The sequence below is a fragment of the Colius striatus genome, chromosome W (genome assembly GCF_028858725.1).
Source record: "Colius striatus isolate bColStr4 chromosome W, bColStr4.1.hap1, whole genome shotgun sequence".
Taxonomy (NCBI): Eukaryota; Metazoa; Chordata; class Aves; order Coliiformes; family Coliidae; genus Colius; species Colius striatus.
In genome coordinates this window covers 1260936-1268033 of record NC_084789.1, presented here as the reverse complement: position 1 = coordinate 1268033, position 7098 = coordinate 1260936, and the positions used below count along the sequence as shown (strand labels likewise).

Genomic DNA, 7098 nt, shown 5'->3' with positions numbered 1-7098 from the left:
TGTATTAAACCACAAAAATACAAGGGATTCGCTTCTACTTGTGGCCAAACAGAACTTCAGGCTCAGCACCTGCAGCAATGGAAAGATTTATGGTCATCTACCAGCCAGATGAAGAGACTCAACGGTGGAAAGGAACACAGGAGCATAGCAAATTGGCCATTTCTTTCCCACATGCTTCAGAAATGCTTCTTCGTAGCCAGTCACGGGGAACAGAGGACAACTACAATTTCTTACCACGGTGCTGTCCACTGTATATAATCTAAGGTTTCCAATTATCTCCTTCTCCAGTCCTCCTATTGCTGAGAATACTACAGGCTTTCCACAGCTTCTGCAATTCACATTGAGAGTTTCTTTAAAAACAATATAAAGCAGTATCCTGTGTATTTCTGTAAAGCCAGCTCCGATACACTGCTTCTCTTTACTTTCCCAAAGTAGCGATGGTGGCTCCCCTAGATCTGTCTATATTTAATTGTGATCAGGACTGTCACCCCAGAGCAACAACCATGGTAGCTTACACAGACATCAAAGAGGGAAAATGGCCTTGCTACATCTGTAAAGTGACATGCTGATTCATTGTCGCTATTACCCAACTATATCACCAAAGCGCGCTGCCTAGATTTGTCACTGTATCTGCCTACATCTCTCCTTTTCTACCTGCTTTGAAAGTCTGACTTCTCTGCAGTTTCTTCCCAGCAGCAATTCTCAATTGCTTTCTCAACTTGTTTTGCTTCTCTTCCTAGCATTCTGAATGGAACAGGACACTAAAAGCCTAGTAATGATAGTTTGCCATCAATAGTAGCTATTTTGTTACAGATTTTAATTTCCATTCTGTAGAGTTCATATTTCCAGACAATTTGAAGACTAATGCAGCTTCACTTCCTGGTTACAGTTAGATATCTGTCTGCAGTCACAACTAGCTTGAGGAATTTTCTTTTGAGTGAAAATCATTTAGAGTTCTGGAAAACTTGGGGGGGGGGGGTGACAACACAACACCAACAAACAAAAAGTTATTAAGTTCTCTATTCATAGAGATTGTTAGAGGCAGGGCAGCAAACCTGACACTTTGGACTTTTGAAGGGCAGACTTTGATCTGTTTAGGAGGTTACTTGATAGAATCCCTTGGGAGTCAGTTTGAAGTGTATAGGAGTCCAAGAATGGCTGAACACTTTTAAGAAGAAAATCTTAAAGGCCCGTGGAACAGTCCATGCCCACATGCCGTAAGACGAATCGGAGGCAAAGAAGATCGGCTGGCTGAATAGGGAGATTTGCTTAAAATCAGGGGAAAAAAAGCGAGTTTATGGCCTCTGGAAGAAGGGGCAGACCACTCACAATGAGTACAGGAACGTTGTTAGGTTATGTAGGGAGATAATTAGAAGGTCAAAAGCCCAAGCTAGAAGTCAAACTGGCTTTAGAGGTAAAGGGGAATAAGAAAGTTTCTATCAATACATTAGCAATAAAAGAAAGACCAGGAGAGCCTCCATCCCCTATTAGATCCAGAAGAAAATTGGTAATACAAGAGGAGGATAAGGCTGAGATGCTTAATGCTTCTGTTGCCTCAGTCTTTAGCAATAGGAGCATTTCCACTGGGGAAAGTCAGCCCTCCCAAGCCAAGAGACAGGGGCGAGGAGAAAAACGTCCTCCCTACAATTCAGGAGGAGATGGGTCAGTGACCTGGCTGCTCCACATTGATGCACGCAAATCTCCGGGGCCGGATGGGGTACATCTAGAGTGCTGAGGGAACTGGTAAGGGTGCTCGCCAAGCCCCGTCCATCATTATCTGCACTCCTGGCTGACTGGGGAGGTCCCGTCTGATTGGAAGTCGGTCAATAGAACACCCATATATAAGAAGGGACGGAAGGATGATCTGGGAAATGCAGGCCTGTCAGTTTGACTTCAGTGCCCGGGAAGCTGATGGAGCAGATCATCCTAAAGTTCTATTATGCAGCACATGCAGGACAACCGGTGATCAGGCCCAGTCAGCATGGGTTTATCAAGGGCAGGTCCTGCTTAACAAACCTGATCTCCTTCTACGACAGGGTGACCCGCTTGTTGGATGAAGGAAAGGCTGTGGATGTTGTCTACCTTGACTTTAGTAAGGCATTTGACACTGTTTCCCACAGCATTCTCTTAGAGAAATTAGCCGTTCTTGGCTTGGATGGGCATACACTTTCCTGGGTGAAAAACTGGTAGATGGTCAGGTCCAAAGAGCCGTGGTCAATGGAGTTAAATCCATTGGCGGCTGGTCACAGGTGGTGTCCCCCTGGGCTCAATACTGAGGCCGCTCCTGTTTAAATCTTTATTAATGATCTGGATGAGGGGATCAACTGCACCCTCTAGTAAGCTTGCAGAATGTCACCAAGCTGGGTGGAATGTCAATCTGCTTGGGGGTAGGGAAAGCTTTACAGAGACATCTAGATAGGCTGGATGGCTGGGCCAAGGTCAATTCATGAGTTTCAACAAAGCCAAATGCCAGGGTCTGCACTTGGGCCACAACAACCCCAGCAGCGCTACAGGCTTGGGGAGCAGTGGCTGGAAAGCTGCCAGGCAGAGAGGGACCTGGGAGTGTTGATTGACAGCTGGCTGAACATGAGCCAGCAGTGTGCCCAGGTGGCCAAGAAGGCCAATAGCATCCTGGCCTGTATCAGGAATAGTGTTGTCAGCACGAGTAGGGAGGCGATCATTCCCTGTACTCGGCTCTGGTGAGGCCGCACCTCAAATACCGTGTCAATTTTGGGCCCCTTTCTACAAGAAGGACATGGAGGTGCTGGAGAGGATCCAGAGGTGGGCTACCAAGCCAGGAAAGGATTTGGAGCATGTCTCATGAGGAATGGTTGAAGGATCTGGGGCTGTTTAGCCTGGAGAAAGAGGGCTCAGGGGAAGACCTTCTCGCTCTCTACAACTACCCGAAAGGAAGTTGTAGTGAGGTGGGGTCGGTCTGTTCTCCCGGAGGAATTTCTTTCCTGAAAGGGTTGTCAGGCATTGGAAGAGGCTGCCCAGGGAAGCGCTGGAGTCACCGTCCCTGGAGGGGTTTCAGAGACGGGTGGATGTTGCAGTTAGGGAAATGGTCTAGTGGTTGATAGGGCTGGGACAAAGGCTGGACTCAATGATCTTAAAGGTCTCTTCCAGCTGAAATGATTCTATGATTCTAACATCAAACCACAACAGGTATGCAAGTCATACTAAGGTACCCCATAAGCATCAAACACCTTTCACAATAATTATTTTAATAATGAAAATAGGCTGGACTGAAAAAGGCTCAATTTCTTAATTTTGGAAGTCTTCACCCTTCATTACAAAACCAGACTTTCCTGATAGCAAATGACAAGCGTGCAAATGTGTTTTCTGAGATCGGTCTGTGAATTAGGCTACAGGGTTAGTGACCAATACAAGCCTAAGGGAAAAAAAACGTTTAAACATTTTAAAAGCTTTAAAATGTGCTCAGCAGCACATTTAAAGATGCAGAACAAAGTCTCACTTCACAGGTAACTATCAGGTTTTAAGTAATTTGCGTCTTCCTGATATTTACGTATTATAAAGTTTTCTGGATGCTTTTTTGATATTTAGTTGGTTTAGTCTTATGAGAATTGCTATAGCTTTTGAATAACTTTGATATACTGGTATTTACAAGCGGTCATAATTGATACACAGTATTATTCCTATATTATCTTTAGCTAGGTGGCTCATTGCAAGTAATAAAAATCTTCATAAGTAAAAAGCTATCAGAGTTGTCCCCAAGAAGTTAATGTTTATTGGAGGTCTTATTTACAACTCTCTGAAAGTTCAGAAGACTAGCTTTGTTCACATTGCTTTATTTTGTCCATGTTCCTCTACTCAACTGACAAGGCTTGTTTTGGGTTTGGTTGGTTTTTTGTTCTGTTTTGTTGGTGGTGGGTTGTTTTTTTGGTTTTTTTTTTTTTTATTTTTTTTTAACATAAGTATTCAGGAATATTTGTTTGGGGTTTTCAAAATATAAGTAATCAGGAGTATTTTGCCACTTACTAGAAGAAATCCAAAATTTATTTGCTAACTAGACAAGTACCATCTTTACTCGAAGCAGAAATCTAACAACAACAACAAAAACCTTACAAATTATTCACAAGATCCAAAGTTTACTGACTTTCGAGAATATTTCTAGGTATAACATGGAAGCTTGACATAAAAAAAAAAAAAAAAAAAAAAACACAAACAAAAAACCACCCCAAGAGTTGTTAAGGTTTCCCGAGTTTTATTGCCCATAGGTTTCCTAGAAATTTGCACCTAATATCACCTAATCACTTCTCTCTTTCCCCTTCTTTCCATCCCATTACTCACTATGCTACATGCAAGCTTAACGACCAGCATGTGCTGAATGATCAGCTGGCCATTACATTGTTCTTGGATTTCTTCACTTGGGGCAATAATTTACATCTATCCCCTCCACCCCACTGTCCGTTTTCATAAAGCCCACAGAACTCGGTTTTCTTTATGACCTCTGACTGACGGAATCAACTAACAGGTTCAACAGGCTGTGAACTCAGCAGTGTTCTAGAATAAGAATTTAATTCCTCCCCTACGAGTTCTCTGGTATCCTCATCTCGCAGCAGGGAAGTTCTAACCAGACTTTTCCAACCAAGTGAACCATCTACACATCCTAAAACACCAACAATCAACATTAGAAGGGGTAGACTTTTGTTTTTTAATTAAGAAAACATCTGGGAAAACTCCACTTTCACTTTGGAAAACAAACATGAAGTTAACACTTTCCGTTATACTGCTTTGACAACTCAACAAAAAAAGGAAGCTTCACTAGAATTAACAGTCCACTGTTCCAACTTTAGAGGTAGCCTAGTTTGGGGATTGTACAGCACATATTATGCATGCATACCTTGCAAGTTTTACTTCAACATTTCTATCTGAAATGGATTATTTCAGCTTTTGACACTGCAGATAACTTTTGAGGATAAAGAGTAATGGATGGTGATGGAGCTTAATTAGTATTAAAACTGTATTATGTAAGGTATAGACACAATTGTTACAGTTATTAAATGACGCTAACTGATTCTAACAAGCAGATTAAGCATCTGTAAAAAACCACGGCCGGTCCTCCTAAATAATGGTCTACTTGCTCACCAGGAAGCTTTGGCACAAAGTTGAAACATAAACCAGTTCTAATAAACAAAATACAGGAAAATACCTAGCCAAGGACTGAAAGTGCTTACCTTGACTGTCCACTACTGTTTCTTACAACGTCTTCATCACTGTGTCCATTCATTGTAAATATTAAGAAGTTTAAAAGATAAATAGAAGTCCACTCAGGTTAGGTTAGAAGGCAGATGTCAAGAATATACTTCTTGGTACTCTGTTTTCCAGGTGACTTGTTAACTGTTCAATGCAACTACTGAAGATTTTTCCCAAATTACCTAAGGCAGTAAAGGAAAATGTTTACATAGTTTGAAATATTGGATGGCTGCGACTGAAAGATACTGAAAATAACCTGTCCTGTCACTAAAAGGGAGTATCTATGACATTTGATATCTTTTAAATGGAAAAATAGCTTTTGGTATGCCATAGTACTGTCTTAAGAACAGCCAAATCTAACTTTTAAAGTAAACAGCCTCCCCAAACACATACATAAAAATTATGGATATTAATGCTCTAAGATCTGAAATCGATTAGGGGCTCGCCTGCCCAGGTTGCCTGCCTTGAGGTGCTCTCCTCTAATACAGCCCGACCTACAGCTCATGATGGAGGCCGGGGGCCGCCTTGTTCCGGGGTGGAAAAAGCCCTGCGCTCAGGCACCATCTCAGACACCAGGGCCACTCCAGCTAGCAAACAAAGGCGATGACGGAAGAAAAGTGATAGGAAAGAGCTCTGTAGCCCCAGAGAGGCCGCGAGGCGAGGCTAGGGCCCCCGCGGCGGCGAGCCGGGCAGCTTGGTGGTTCCTCGCGGATCGGCCTCTGTTGCCCAACGAGGCCAAGCTCAGCGCTATCTGCCCTCCCGCGCCCAGAGTGCGAACACCCTGCCGCCTCCGGGTCCGGCATTCCCTGGGCCCCAGGAAACATCTTTAGCAGCCACGAAACTCTCTCTTTGTCGCCCACTCCCTGCCCTGCGACGATCCTCCCCGACCATCCGCACCGCGCTCTCCCGTGACCAAAACGCTCCCGGGTAGAGCCCAGGCCAGGGCTGGCTGGCTGGCTGCCTGCCTACCTACCTATTTCCCGCGGGTTTACCTCCTCCCCCCGGAGACGGCCTCTGCTGGTGGCGCGACCCGCACAGGCGCCGCTCCTGGCCAAGGCTCCCTGGCAGTATTGCCAAGGTGGCCGCTGTCCTCCATGCTCGCTTCTTCCAGCGCCCCCCCATGGCCAGAGAAGAGCGAAGGCCGCACTCCTGCCTCCCAGCCGGTTCGTCACAGGCTCCCCCCCGTAGGAACCGGCAAAAGAGGTTCAACCCCAGCTGCCCACCTCAGCTCTCACAGCTCCCTCCCTCTTCGGAAAACAGCGGGCGAGCCCGGGAGTCCAACCCCACGTTGAGCATCCAACCCCTTCCTCTCAACGCCAGTCACCTCCCCATCCATCTTCGAAAGAGACAGGCACCGCTCAGCTCCGGACCAGGGAGAGGGAAAGGAGCCGTGGCGAGCCTCTGCCTACCTGCGTGTGTGCGCCCGGCCCGGCCTCCCTAGGGCTGCCCTGGTCCGAGACGGCGCTACGCCCCACGGAGGTCTGTGCTGCAACCTAGGGTCGGAGGCTGCTTCTGCGGCCGCCACAGGGCCTGGTCCGCCGGCTCCTTACAGCCCCACGCGGCGGGCCCGCCTGCAGCCCTCACCGGCTTGAACAATAGGGGCCCCAAATCGGCCAGGGACAAGCCTGAATAAGTGTCGTGTTGCTCCGCCGCCGTTTACTTAAATCCTCCCGACCACCGCCATCACGATGCCACTCCGCTCACCCTCCGCCTCCCCCCGCTCTTAGTCGGATGGAAACTCTGGATGTGATGTCAGTCCTGCGCCCTAGGACAGAGCTAGGAGGAGGAGCAACAGACGGGAGAGGACAGCGCCGCCGGACGGCAGTATCCGGCAGTATCCGGCAGTATCCGCCGCCATGGCAGTATCCGGCTAGGTAAGTA

General features: G+C 46.6%; 1 protein-coding gene and 1 long non-coding RNA gene across 2 annotated transcripts in view; one reads left to right on the top strand and one right to left on the bottom strand.

The window, feature by feature from the left end:
- Positions 1-37: 37 nt before the first annotated feature.
- Positions 38-6965, bottom strand: LOC133628463 (uncharacterized). The gene is made up of 3 exons (XR_009820709.1): positions 6627-6965; positions 5199-5399; positions 38-328 (listed from the first exon to the last, which is right to left on the bottom strand). It is a non-coding gene; the product is annotated as an uncharacterized LOC133628463 (long non-coding RNA).
- Positions 6944-7098, top strand: part of LOC133628462 (chromodomain-helicase-DNA-binding protein 1-like) — a 35797-nt gene continuing 35642 nt past the window's right edge. The window contains exon 1 of the mRNA XM_062016636.1: positions 6944-7091. The gene's annotated coding sequence lies outside the window, so the exon portion shown is untranslated. The remainder of the gene's footprint in view (positions 7092-7098) is intronic.